General features: G+C 41.0%; 1 long non-coding RNA gene across 1 annotated transcript in view; it reads left to right on the top strand.

Moving 5' to 3' along the window:
• Positions 1 to 1,295, top strand: part of LOC140703029 (uncharacterized) — a 19,687-nt gene extending 18,392 nt beyond the window's left edge. Inside the window, exons 3-4 of the long non-coding RNA XR_012082314.2 lie at positions 855 to 927; positions 1,167 to 1,295. This is a non-coding gene — a long non-coding RNA (uncharacterized LOC140703029). The remainder of the gene's footprint in view (positions 1 to 854; positions 928 to 1,166) is intronic.
• Positions 1,296 to 13,680: the final 12,385 nt, after the last annotated feature.

Consider the following 13,680-nt stretch of genomic DNA (forward strand, 5'->3'; position numbering starts at 1 on the left):
TGTATTAGCTGTAAAAAATTAGTTTTTGAAAGTTTTCAAAAGCAGTGTTCTAAGTACAGGTTGACTATGACATAATTGGAGATAGGGACACAAGAATTGAAAGCCCAGCTTGGCCATGTTTTCCCCTGTGAGAAATGAAACAATATCTGTGGAAGAGGTACAGGGCCCAGAGAGTTGGGACTGGGAACCACTTTGCCGGCCAAGCTACTGTGTGCCATTGCACCATATACATTTCTGACAATGTCTATTTAAGGCAATAGTGAGCAGCTGTGGGCCTCCAGATGTCTGCAACCTGCATTCCTCAGCTGTTTTAGGAAATTTAGCCCATGGCGAGGGATTAGGGGCTTTGAAATCCAAAAAACATCCTACTGTAAGTTGATTAGCAGCAGTGCACATCCACTGAGAGTCACAATCAAACCAATGTCCATGGGTGAATCCCAGGTGGAGACACGTTCCTATGTATCTCCCATATTCAAATGGACATCCATGAATAACCATTGCTGCACTATTATTCCTTTAGTCTCAAGTCTTCCCTTCAGTTCTGAGTCAATTTGGCATTTTAATGTTTTTTGAGGAAAGAACATTTTTCTAAGAGGTTCATGAGAATGTGATTGCAGAACATGTTGTGCTAACTTTAATAAGATCTAGGTGAAAAATGGAAAGCATTTTGCAACCAAAGAGAAAAGAAAACCTTTTGTGTACTGAAAATAAAATTTAGAAAAAACAAATATTTTTAGCAAACCACAGAAACTTCTGTCTCTCCAAAGCTTTTGCATGTCTGAAATTTTCTGCATGAATCTGATACGACCTCTTTCCTATATTTTTGAAGGAATTCATTTTTCTTCATTTTACAGTCTTTCAACCTGGAATATTAGGAAGAAGTATGTTAACAGAATGTGGAAGTGCAAAGGAGTTGAAAACAAACAGGTATGTTCTTAAAACAACCACTTTTGAAAAAAGTACAAAGACCAATTTATAATATATTTTAGTATTATAATTTAGTAATGAATATTTGTTTGTGTCCCCCTCATGTGTATGGTTAGTGAAATGTTCTTCTGGAATAGAAATGATTTCTGAATTCTTAGAATCCACTGAGTGTGGTTTTTAGATGGAAAACTGAAAGTACATCTACTTCAGGATAAAATGTGCTGTTTTCTTCTTCCTAGAAATACGTTACATGGGGAACATGGAGCAGTTTTGTGTAAAATTGACTTTTTGGTGAGTGACTCTCAGAGAATCATCTTTCATGGGATCCTGACGAGAGATACAAAAAAGGTGAAAGCCATGTGGCAGGTGATACCTTTATTAATAATAATTGTGTGCTGTCAATTAAATTCTGATTTCTGGCAACCCACCTCAGGGTTTTTTCAGGTTGTGAAGACTCAGAAGTGATTTGCCATTTCCTTCTCCTGGGGGTGCCTTGGGATTGTGCAACTTGCCAACGCCACGCAGGCTGCCTCTTCTGGGATGTACACTTGGGAACTGTACTCCCAATTTCTGGTTCCACAGTCAGATACCTAACCCGCTGAATCTCTTTCACACACAGGCTGGACTTTGACTCCACATGAACCTCCGTCAGGCTGGGCATTACAGAGGTGGAAGTGGTGCAGAAAAAACACACGTAAAAGTGCCAAAACCAACAGCCAGATGGATGGGCCAGGTTGCTTGTTTAAAACAAGATACAAAATAGGGTCTGCAGAATCCACTCAGAGATTGTATGATTCAGGTTTCATCTCTGAAGATGTGGATTAGAATGCTTCAAACTAGTTAGACAAAAAAAAAAACTGTCGGTCACCAAACAATTGTCTCCTTACAGATGTTTTTGACTGCAATTTCCACCAGCCCTATCTGTCAAAGCCCAAAATGTCTCAATTGGTCACCCTTGCTTTAAATCATCATCATCATCATCTTAGAACTGCAGAGCTAGAAGGGACCCTATGTAATCATTGAGTCCAGCCCCTGTTAAGGAGGTACAGTGAGGAATTGAACTGGCTCTGCAAACAGATATCTAAACCACCAAGCTATCCAGCAGTTCATAAGACCATGCATAGTTTTGCCAGCAGGAAATATGTATAAACTTCACTCTGTAGTAACATCTCCTACAGTTCCTAGCAAGGATGGGATATAAAGTGGAAGACATCTGCCTGAGACTCTGGGCATGTTGCTGCCAGCCAGAGCAGAAAATAAAGGCTAGATACTTAAATAGTTTGCCTGGCAGAAGATAGTGTCCTGTACATCTGCACACAGATGGTTAACAATACCATTCTACTACTGAAAAAACCTCAATTTTGTTACATAGTACATACTCATTTCAGTGCAGTATCTCCCCTTTCATGAGGAAGAAGAGGAAGCCAACCACCACCTGAGGCAGGAGATGCTGTGACATGGCGAACACAGGGAACGGGTTGGAGCCTGCAAGAATGTCTGCTGTTCAAGACTTTGTTTACTTTTTTTTTAAAAAAAAGTCTTATTAAGCCCAACAAAAAGGCACAAAAAAGTGTGTTGTTATTTCCCAGTAATATGAACTTGCACACAATGTCAGCTCAGTCTGTTTCTCTATAGGTCATGAAGTGGGGCACCATGCCCTTCACTTCAGAGGAAAACCTGTTTTTGTTCAGTGCCAACCTGCTAAGACTGACTTATCAGTAAAAGTGTATTCTGTCAACTCACTCTGATGTGGCAAAAACAACGGAGAGCCTCATGCCATAAAAACACCTTGAAGTTTTATCTGGCATAAGCTTCCAAGGCCTTCAGCCCACTTCTTCACACACCTTTGAATTTTACATGGCAGATGGCCATGGAAACTGATGCCAGGTGAAACGTGTTAGTCTTTAAGGTGCCACAAGACTCTTTGTTGTATGTCCTGTCCAGTCACCAGAAGACGCCCAAAAAGCTCCTGGGTTCATTTGCCACCATCTTCAAGGTTCTGTTTCTCTAACCAAAAAAGAGAGGAAATACTGAGAGAGAGAGAGAGAGAGAGAGAGAGAGAGAGAGAGAGAGAGAGAGAGCGAGAGAGAGAACTTTGGCATAATATTTACATTTGCTTGTTTAAAGGTATTTAGAAATTGTTATTAAACACAAGATACTGCACTACACTAGGGAAAGAGTATGTCCAGGCAACAGGTGTGCTTTGTTGGTTTTCTGTCCAGTGGTAACTTGCTGGTGGGTAAATCAAAGGCTTGTAGGCTCTTTAGCTTTAATTAGGTCTTGGATTGCACAGGCCTTCAAATCTAGGACAAAGTAGGGGTACATGGCCGTACCTTATCTCCCCTAATTTGCCAGATTCTGTAACTAGCTGAGCCCTTGGCCTGCTTGTTTTGCTTTGGATCCCTTTGGCCCAGCCCAAGAAGCCAGGATCGTCTGGAATAAAAAATTGTTATGTGAGCCAGAATTTACCAAGAAGCCTTTTTTCCTTTGGTTGCCCTGACACACAAATAAATCATGAGAAAAATACAACCCACTCAGTTCCTGACATGTGTGCCTGTAGGTCTTCATTAGTTTATTTATTTCAAATATATCTAGACCACCTTTCAGCATGCCTTTTACTAAGATGACCGATATAGGTTAACGCTAAATTCGAAACTAATCATTCTATATTCTTATGTGGACTGGGCATATCATAGATAGTTCAGACTCTCAGAAATTATTATGGACAGGCCCTAACTTTCCTACAGTAACAGGGCTCTACAGGGTATGAATAAAAGCTTCTGGCATGAGATCAATTTACTTTTGCTAAATACTGTTACCACTTCTTTCCTTCGGTTACCAGAACCAACATCCTGGAGTATCGTGGGCTTTCTACATGCTCCTGATTTGAGGCTAATATAGCGGAGTGCTGACAAGCTGCCTCCTTTCATATGACAAACAAGCTTGTTCCTTCTCTGCTGGAGAGTAGATCTACGCAGTTCTTTCCACCCCATATGCCCCTCAGATGTGATTTTCTTCTCTGCCCCCAAGAGGAAAATCGGCCTGAAGAAATGGTGCTTTCTGTGAGTTAATGTCTGTTCCTCATGGGTTCCAGCCTCATTCCATTTGGAAGCCATATTGTGGTGTGAGCAAGGAAACAGACAGTAAACAGCAGCAATTTGAGATGTGCTCCCTTGGCAACATTGACACAAAAATTCAAGAGCCTAGAAGGAAGAAACATCCGTTTTCTTTTCCAGTCCACATTATTTATTTTTCTTCTGTTTTGTTTCCTCCCTGGCACTTTTGTTTGACAGATAATAAACATGAGCTGAGGTAGGAAAGGAAAAGTATGAAGGTATGGGGAGGTTAGGTAGGAAAGATTCTAACTATAAGCCAAGCAGTGTCAAATAAGAATCCAACTGGAAGATCTCCAGGTAACCACCTGTTGACAAAAGACATGGGCAGGACTGGTTGAATTCCTCTCAAAGTGTTGCAGCAGAGCTTTTTGGTGTTTACCAGATGTATTTTAAAACTTATAAATATCCACACATGGCTTCCCATCTTGACATACCAGAAACTGGCTTTAAAAGCTGGTCTCAGAAGGTGTACTGTGCTGACTGTTACTCCCACACTCAAATGCAATGATGAGAAAATTGAATTTCAGATAACAAGATTTATTGCAAGGTCTGAAGCTCTCTCTCATGCCCAGGAGGAGCTTAGAATTCTGGTTGAACACATACCAAAGCACACATAAAATCATGGCCCTATATAGTTGAAAGGTATGCTATGGGTCATCTGGTCTACTTCCCTGCCAATGCAGGAAACCTACAGCTAAAACATCTGTCACAGATGAGCCATCCAGACTGTGTTTAAAATACTTCAGAAAAGAAAAATGCTATTTTATTTAATTAATTAATTATATTTTAATCCCATCCAACTTGTGGTAAGGCCACTCCTCAGTGAGGCTCAATATCCACCACCTTCTGTGGTAGTCCAGTCTACTGTCAGGTATCTCCTACTGTCAGAAACCTCTCCCTAATGTTTAGTCAGAATCTCATTTCTTATAATTCAAAACCATTGGTTCAGCTTGTATTCTCTGGAGCTGAAGAAAACATATTTGCTCCATTTGCCACCATTCAAATGCTTGAAGATGGCTACCCTATCACCTCTCATTCTTCTCATCTCCAGGTTAAACATACTCAGCTCCATCAGCAATTCCGCACAAGACTTGTTTTCTGCATGTTTTTGCCATCGCTACCTCCTATGGACACATTCCAGTTTGTCAGTATCCTTTGTAAACTGTGCTGCCCAGAACTGGATACAGTACTCCGACTGGTTTCTGACCAAAGCAAAATAAAGTTGTACTGTTAATTGATCTGGACATGATACTCATACTGTTGATTGATATGGACATGGTACTCGTAAAGGAGGAGCATAGGTTTTGCACAGAGGCAGTCTGTGCAAATTACAGACTTTGATATTGTCTCACTCTCATGCTGGAGGTAAGGAACCTCGTGGGTCTTTTTTTTAAATTTCAGTTGTTCTGTGTTGAGAGAGAGCCTATATAAATGAGAATGGGGAGCATAACTAATATTCTTATGTTGGGTGCAGTTCTAATGCCCTCTATTGCCAGTCTGAAGGAGCCAAAATGTGATGGAGTTGATCCTTTTCCTGTGGGGTGCAGGTATCTGGGAAATAGGGGATTTTGTAGACAATTATAGTTTCTGCACCTATTGACTGATCAGTAGACAAAAAGTTACTTCTGGCAGTGTTCCTGATGGCTGTGGCTGGTATTAGATATGGCAGGATGGAGCCAGTTTGGATGTGTTTATTCAAGATGGGCCCATACATAATTCTCCCATTGCTTTTAAGGGCAGAGTGATTTGAAATTTAATCATCTTCTGGACCTAGACTGAGAAAAAAACCAGCAAAACTATTTTCTGCTCTGACTGGCAATTTTCTAGCCACTCTTAAGGTTGCTTTTTATGAATCTCTTGTCCTTCATTTTGGTTCATTGGTTGGTCTTCTCAAAAGTTCCAGTACTTTCATATTTAATGGAATAAGATTCCATAAATTTGCTTTTTATTATTTTATCTTTCATTTTTTTTCTTTTGTTTTCTTTATTTGTGATATGACTAGTATATAAACCTAGAAAAGAGTTACACAAGTTCTCCCCCACCAGGTCATTATGTTGAGGCCATTTAAAACATACCCACAAAGCAGCTGTGATCAATGCTTCCTCCTACTGACTGAACACTTTCACCAAACGTTCTCTTTGTGTCTTGTGATACTACAGTGAAAACATTGGCCAAGTGAGCTATTTCCTCTCCTCATCCTTGGATCAATTAGATTAGCTGGTGGCACAAAATGAAAATGCAGGTGAACCCATTGTTGTGGTGACTGTATATAAACTGGTGCTAGGTTTATGTCAAGAGTCCCTAATGTGTATGAACATGTCTCTGTGTGCAAGTGGCAAAATATATATAAATCAGGAATTTTGGATTTCCAAGTAGATATTTTAGCAATTAAGGATTATTCTCCTCTTTGGTGTTAAATATCCCAACATTGAAATCCTAACATAGGGAGCACCCTAATCTAAACAGGTGGGGGAGCCTACCCTGAACTTTTACTGTGAGGTACTCCACTGCTAAAACCACAATATACCACTAGTTCTAATCTGCCTATTTTATGTGTAAGTCAAGCTGTGCTATTAAAAATGTTCTATCTCTCTCTCTCTCTCTCTCTCTCCGTCTATCTGTCTGTCTGTCTATCTGTCTGTCTGTCTCTCTCTCTCTCTCTCATGGACACACACAGAGATCTAACTGAAAGCTGAAATGCACATCTAAAGTTGAAAAAGAGGACTTTCAAAGTCACGTCTTAGAGTCTTAAATTCAGATTCTGAATTTCAGCATTTTAAGCCTGTAATGAGGATTGTTTGTATACCCAAGTATGAGCAACTCGCATTCTTTTTGAGGAATATTCTACTTAAGTTTGACATTTAGGATATGAGGTGGTGTTTTTTTTTTTTCCCAACAGTTGCTATGCTTTCCTTTGGAAAAGAAGGATAGGTCGGGTTGTATTCCAGTTTCCAAACAGACATAAGACACAATTGAAAGCATGCTGATTCTGAAGTGGGTATAACTGAGTCTAATAGGATTTATTCCTAGGTTTAATGTAACATAGGACGTCTGTGCAAAAAGGTAAAAGAAAAAAGCACTCTCAAATCCTCAGAAAGGCCTGTTCTGTGGAGTTCCTCCAGGTTTCAGCCAGAGCAACCAAGATCCTAATCTCCCTAGGTACACTGAAACCCAAAGTGCTTTGCTGTTTCATTAGCAAAGCAGACAGAAACCACATCGGCACACTATTTCCTTGTATACACAATTACTGACCTCAAAATTCTTAGCATTTCAAACTTAACACATCATCTTTTATAAATTCTCCAATTTGCACTGTCAAGCAAAATACCAAAAAGAATTTGCAAATGCCACCCCAAGACAAGGTAAATGCTGTTCCTGCCATGCCAGAGGCATGTTTGTGTACATAGATCTCTTTGTTACCGAGGAGGTTGAAGTTTCAACCCCTCCATCTCATCAGAGTGCATTGCCTCTTGGAGTGCTTAATGGGTGTGCAGGCAAGCTGCCCAGGCTGACGGTGTTGAAGGAGTGCGGGATGCACATATAGATTTCACATTTGCCTCTTGCCATCTTGTAAGGTGTGAGGTGGTGCAGAAGTATTGGCCCAAGCAACATTTCCCATTACACTCAAGAACACAGTAAATGGTTTGTAAATGTCCAGCCCACCAATAGAACAACTTGAGAATTTTTTGCACCCAAAGTGAAATTATACTATTTCCTTAATAATACACAGAGATGGAGGCGCTGGAAATAAGGAATGGCAAAACTTCTAGAATTTGCTGCCTGGAGCAACTTTCTCATAGCTCCATTGTAAGCTTGTCACCAAGGAATGAATATATGTGTTGGGGTGGGAGTTAACCAAATTCCCAACTCTTTGCATTTTTCTTAACACTTAACACTAATATGCTGGTATTAAACTGTAATGCTGGCACCCATATTTGCCTAGTTACAACTACACTGTCAGTAACTGCTGACTGGAGTGAGTTTAACAGTTTGTGATGGACAATAATGAGCAACTAGCCAGAACCTTCCAATGATCTGGGTTTTTTTTTTCCATCACAGGAATGGCATAGGCATGTCTGCCTCTTCCTGGTGAAAACTGGAATAAGAGCAGCAGGGCTGCCGATATGACACCTTTGCTTTGTGGCTTCACTCTGCCCTGTCATTTCAGTCTCCAAATGTTCCCAGATGTCCAACCTGGAAAATCCCTAAGACTTATTCCAACACTACAGTTACACATAGTCTACCACAGCCTTCCATTCCCTCTGTATGGATTTGTTCACTCAGTGGTTCCCAACATTGGGTAACTCAGGAATCCTTAGACTGCAACTCCCAGATACCCCAACCAGCACAGTTGGTGGCGAGGACTTCTGGGAAATGCAGTCCAAGAATGCCAGGATCGCCCAAGGCTGGGAACCACTGCTTTACATGCTTGATTGTACATGTTTGATGAAATACTGGGGGTGGGGGTGGGGGTTGATATATCTTAACGTGAGCCTGTTGTACCAAGATTCTTTATGGGAATTCTAGTTCAAAACTAGAATTAGGGTGGGCCATTTGGGATTTTTTTTTTCACCTCTGAATGAGACCATGGAGAAGGTTTTTTTTTGAGGAAAAAACTACATAGATCCAGAAATAATGTGAGCCGATAAAGGAGGAACATAACTGTTCCCTACGAACTCCACAGTCTTTTCCCCAATGTAGTGCCGCTACCCCTTTCAAACTTATTGGAAGGTTATCTCTACATAGTAAATTATAGTCTCTTTGCAGAAGAAGTTAATAACGCAATAAACAAGCATTTCACAGTGCTCCACTGACATACTAGTCTACTGGTCTTACCTACCCTCGTACCTAAGCATGTTGCTAACTTTCCATCAGCGCTTTCCATAAACCAGTCGACAAGAAGAAAATGCTGAAGGATAAAACACCTAGACTTTTCTGACTGACTACCAGCGTGCTTTATGTATGGGCTAGCAAATTTGTTCAAACAGACAATAAGATTTTAGCTGACTGACATTTACTATAAGGAAAAAATATGCAGGGGATAATGGATTGGGTGACTCTCACACAGAGATCAGCAAGGCATGTGAGATTTATCCATCCTCTTTGTGTTGCTCTATGGAGAGCAGATGTGTGTGTGAATGCACGTGCATGTTTTTGGGGGAAGGGAGTGGTCTGCCTAGTAAGGAAAAGAGAGAGGGGAAAGATTTATATCCAGATGGGAACGCTGACATTGGGAAAGGCGCTGCCATACTGGGAAGTAGCCCTCCACAATGAAAGCTATTCATCACCAGAGTCTTAAGGCAACACTACTGTGAAATGGTCCAGGCTGAAAAGCCTTCCACCAAGTTAATCATTGATGATAGCTGGTGCTCTCATAAGGAAGCAAGTAGCTGAGGAAGTATAGGGTCATATACAGTTGTGTTCAAAATTATTCAACCCCCACTGAAATTGAATGTTTTGGCCATTTTGACATTGATTTTGATCATTCAGTCATCTTGCTTACATTTACATGAAAGAGGCACTTGTAGGTCAGAGAAATATAACCTTAAGTTTATAATGAAATAACCACAAATGTCTTTTCTGTGCTCACATCATTATTAGTTTTTATTCAACCCCTAAGTGACATTCAATCTTAGTACTTAGTACAACATCCTTTTACAGTTATAACAGCTTTTAAACGTGAAGCATAGCTTGACACAAGTGTCTTGCAGTGATCTACGGGTATCTTCGCCCATTCTTCATGGGCAAAAGCCTCCAGTTCAGTCAAATTCTTAGGCTTGCGCACTGCAACTGCTTTCTTTAAGTCCCACCAGAGGTTCTCAATCGGATTTAAGTCTGGTGACTGCGATGGCCACTCCAAAATGTTCCAGCCTTTCCTCTGCAACCATGCTCTAGTGGACTTGGAGGTATGCTTGGGATCATTGTCCTGTTGAAAGGTCCAACGTCTCCCAAGCCTCAGGTGTGTGACGGACTGCATCACATTTTCATCCAATATCTCCTGGTACTGAAGAGAATTCATGGTACCTTGTACACGCTGAAGCTTCCCTGTACCTGCAGAAGCAAAACAGCCCCAAAGCATTATTGACCCTCCGCCATGCTTCACAGTAGGCAAGGTGTTCTTTTCGTCATATGCCTTGTTCTTCCTCCTCCAAACATAGCGTTGATCCATGGGCCCAAACAGTTCTAATTTTGTTTCATCAGTCCACAGAACACTATCCCACAACCTTTGTGGTTTGCCCACATGACTTTTGGCATACTGTAGTCGACTCTTCTTATTCTTGGGAGACAGCAAGGGGGTGCGCCTGGGGGTTCTGGCATGGAGACCTTCATTACACAGTGTGCGCCTTATTGTCTGAGCTGAAACTTCTATACCCACATCTGACAAATCTTTTTTCAGTTCCTCAGCAGTCACACGGGGACTTTTCACCACTCTACGCTTTAGGTAGCGCACAGCAGTCGAAGTCAGCATCTTCTTTCTTCCACGACCAGGTAGCATTTCAACAGTGCCCTTTGCCTTGAATTTGCGAATGATGCTTCCTATGGTGTCTCTTGGTATGTTTAACTTCTTTGCAATCTTCTTATAGCCATTGCCCTTCCTGTGAAGACAAATCACCTCTTCTCTTGTCTTCCTGGACCATTCTCTTGACTTCACCATGTTTGTAACCACGCCAGTAAATGTCTAGAAGGAGCTGAGTATCACAGTCATTTTAAAGCTGCCTAATTGGTGCTTATTATGCTTGATTGGTGCTCGGTGACATCCACAGGTGTTTTCAATACCTGATCAAAAACACCTGAATGAACCTCTCTTCTTCAGAGTGGTAGTCTTTAAGGGGCTGAATAATTGTGGCAATGAAGAAACCACAAAAGAAACATTTACTACTGTATTACATAAACAATTGATGTTATTTTAGTTGCATTTGGTTCTTTAAAACGTCCTTGTAAGATTTCATTCTGAATACAATTCCAAATGTACACTATAGTCCCTAAACCCCTTTACAGCATTGGGGGTTGAATAATTTTGAACACAACTGTATCTTTCCACATTATTCTTCTGGGCTTATCCTGCCCCCCCCATCATTTCTCCCCAGTTTTCTCCCCTCTAACTGATTTTGCAAGCATATTTCATCTTGTTTGGAAGTAGATTTCGTGCATGAAAGCTTGCCATTTGTTTCATTTTTTTAGTGGTCCAATAAAAGGTATTGCCTACTCTTGCATTTATATAATCTCCAGGACCACCCCACCCCTTTCCTTGTTGTTTCTGGATTATATAAAATATCACTAATGGCTGAACACAGCACTACTGACAAGACATTGTGGAGTCTCAACACCAGCCACATAAATTCTTCGTATCAACCAGAGATGACCAGAATATGAACATATGCTCAGCAGGTAAAAACATTAATCTGACATTTAATTGGGCACAATTGGCTGCTTCTATCTGATGAATGAAACAAACTAGAAACCCTAACTTGTGCTAAAAGCTTCTGAGATTTTGTGTTACCTTTCCTCACCCCCAGGCTAAAAGAAATTTTTTTTCAAGCATGCAATGTGAGAATGTGTATTGGCGGTGATGGTGATCCCAGGATAATTTGCAGCTAGTGCGCAACAATCAGAGTGTAATAATTCCAAACATTGTTACAGAGACACTAGAGATTCAACCTCACATCTTTCCCAGATATGTAACATCAATTTCTGGACAATTTTCTGAACCATCCAAGTTGGGCTGCCACAGGATTTTGCCTGCAGTTAACATTTCAAAGGCCATTCTCAAGGCTCCTGAGGTAAATGTCTCCTGAGGTAACAAGTTTCATTTGCCATAAACACTTTGTGCAACTGTAGGTTGCAGATGGCACTCCTCATTTTGGGCCAACAGGTTACCATGGCTACCTGTGGGGAATCATTTTTCAGCATGAGCTCTCCACCACATCTGAAGACAGCAAGCTCTGCCTTGTCTTGCTACAGGCATCTGCAGCCTGAGACAACTAGCCCATTCTGACGAAGGACCAGTTCAAGTAAGTTTCAATTCATTCAATTAAAACAAATGTATCTTTCCGTTTTGATCAAAGGGCCTCAAAGATGGCTTACAAAAATATACAAAATATATCACGCTTCCTGGAGCAAACTTTCACTTGCCATCAGAATGTTTCATATAATATGTGATATCGTTTCTGCAGACAGATTTTTGCAGTCTCCCAAAATTCACCAAGATAAATCATCTCAATTGGCGTGAGTCACTTGCTTCTTATCAACTCCCCTCCCCCTTCTTTACACATTTGGTCATAAATTTCAGAACGACACCATGTTTCTTGGCAATGAAGGGACTGAAATCTAATTTAAGGCCATTTCTAGGGGAATAAAACTGTTCCTTATCCCTATAAAAGGGACATTGTGTGGCTTCAGATTTACACACACTAAATTGCTTCCAGATCCAGTTTGCTCCATCGGCAAATCAAAGGGAAAAATAGTTTTTTTGGGGGGAAAATACCTTAGCTGCCAGTGTCACTCAATCAGTATGTGATCTTGGAGAGAAAAGATGGGGGAGGGGCCTGAAAAATCAAGGTACATTTTGCCTCATTAATAACAAGACGTGAAATTGCCATGAAAAATGATACACAGATGGAACAATGAATTCATTTCTAAACGACACCATCAGTTCTAGCCCCATTGTTCTTCCAAGCACCACCTTCCCTTCCTACTTAAGGACCTCCTTTCCTCCAGAATCAATGGAAGGAAGACATTTTGCTACTTGAGGAAGAGCCACAAAATGGTACCCCTCACTTAGGAAAGGGGCTCTGTAACAAAATCCAGTCAAGATACTCCTTCACCAACAACAGAAAAGATTGCCTTCCCTAGCAATAACAATTCAATACAGTAGGACCCCAGTACCCATGAGATCAGTATCCACTGGTTCACTTCTGAGAATATGAAAAAATAATAAAAGAAATATATATTTCTAAAGAGGAAGTTACCAGAACTGGCCACAAGAGGGAAGCATAAACCATGGGTTGTTTTTTATTTTTAAACTTAAGGAACTTTGGGAGCTGTCCCATTTGGCTGTGTCTTCTAAGAAGCTCAAGAGGGAGGGCATGAAGTTCCTGGGACAAAATTCAATCAGCAGAGATGTAGATGGAACTCAGGCTCAGACTAATCAGTCAGAGCCTAGCTCAGAAGTACATTTCTCCTTTCATTACTTTCCCGCCCCCCCAGTAACTTTATACCGTTCCATTATAAAAACTATCATTTGCCTCTGGTACCATTTCTAGAGCCCACGCCTCTGTGGTAGCCACGTACCAAGCGCAGTCCCAATTGTATGACATTTGTCCCAGATTAATCACTGCCCCTCTTCTGTCTTCTTTGGGATACCTCATACATTTTCATTGGCCTGATTTTTTTTCCTTCATGTTTGATTCCACTGCTATGCAACTGGTCCATATTGTGTAGACTGCAAATACTGATGAGCCTAAGTACCTTGAGCCTGGGACATCAAGAACTGCTTTCCACCCACTCCTGCCATATGAAGCTAGCACTTTTTTGCATATCTCATCATGATCCATGTGTGGCTCAAGCCTTGGGGGATTGACTGAAGGCCCAAGAAATTGCTATATTTTTCCAAGTGAGGAGACAAACTTCAGTGAAG

The sequence above is a fragment of the Pogona vitticeps genome, chromosome 1 (assembly GCF_051106095.1).
Source record: "Pogona vitticeps strain Pit_001003342236 chromosome 1, PviZW2.1, whole genome shotgun sequence".
Taxonomy (NCBI): domain Eukaryota; kingdom Metazoa; phylum Chordata; class Lepidosauria; order Squamata; family Agamidae; genus Pogona; species Pogona vitticeps.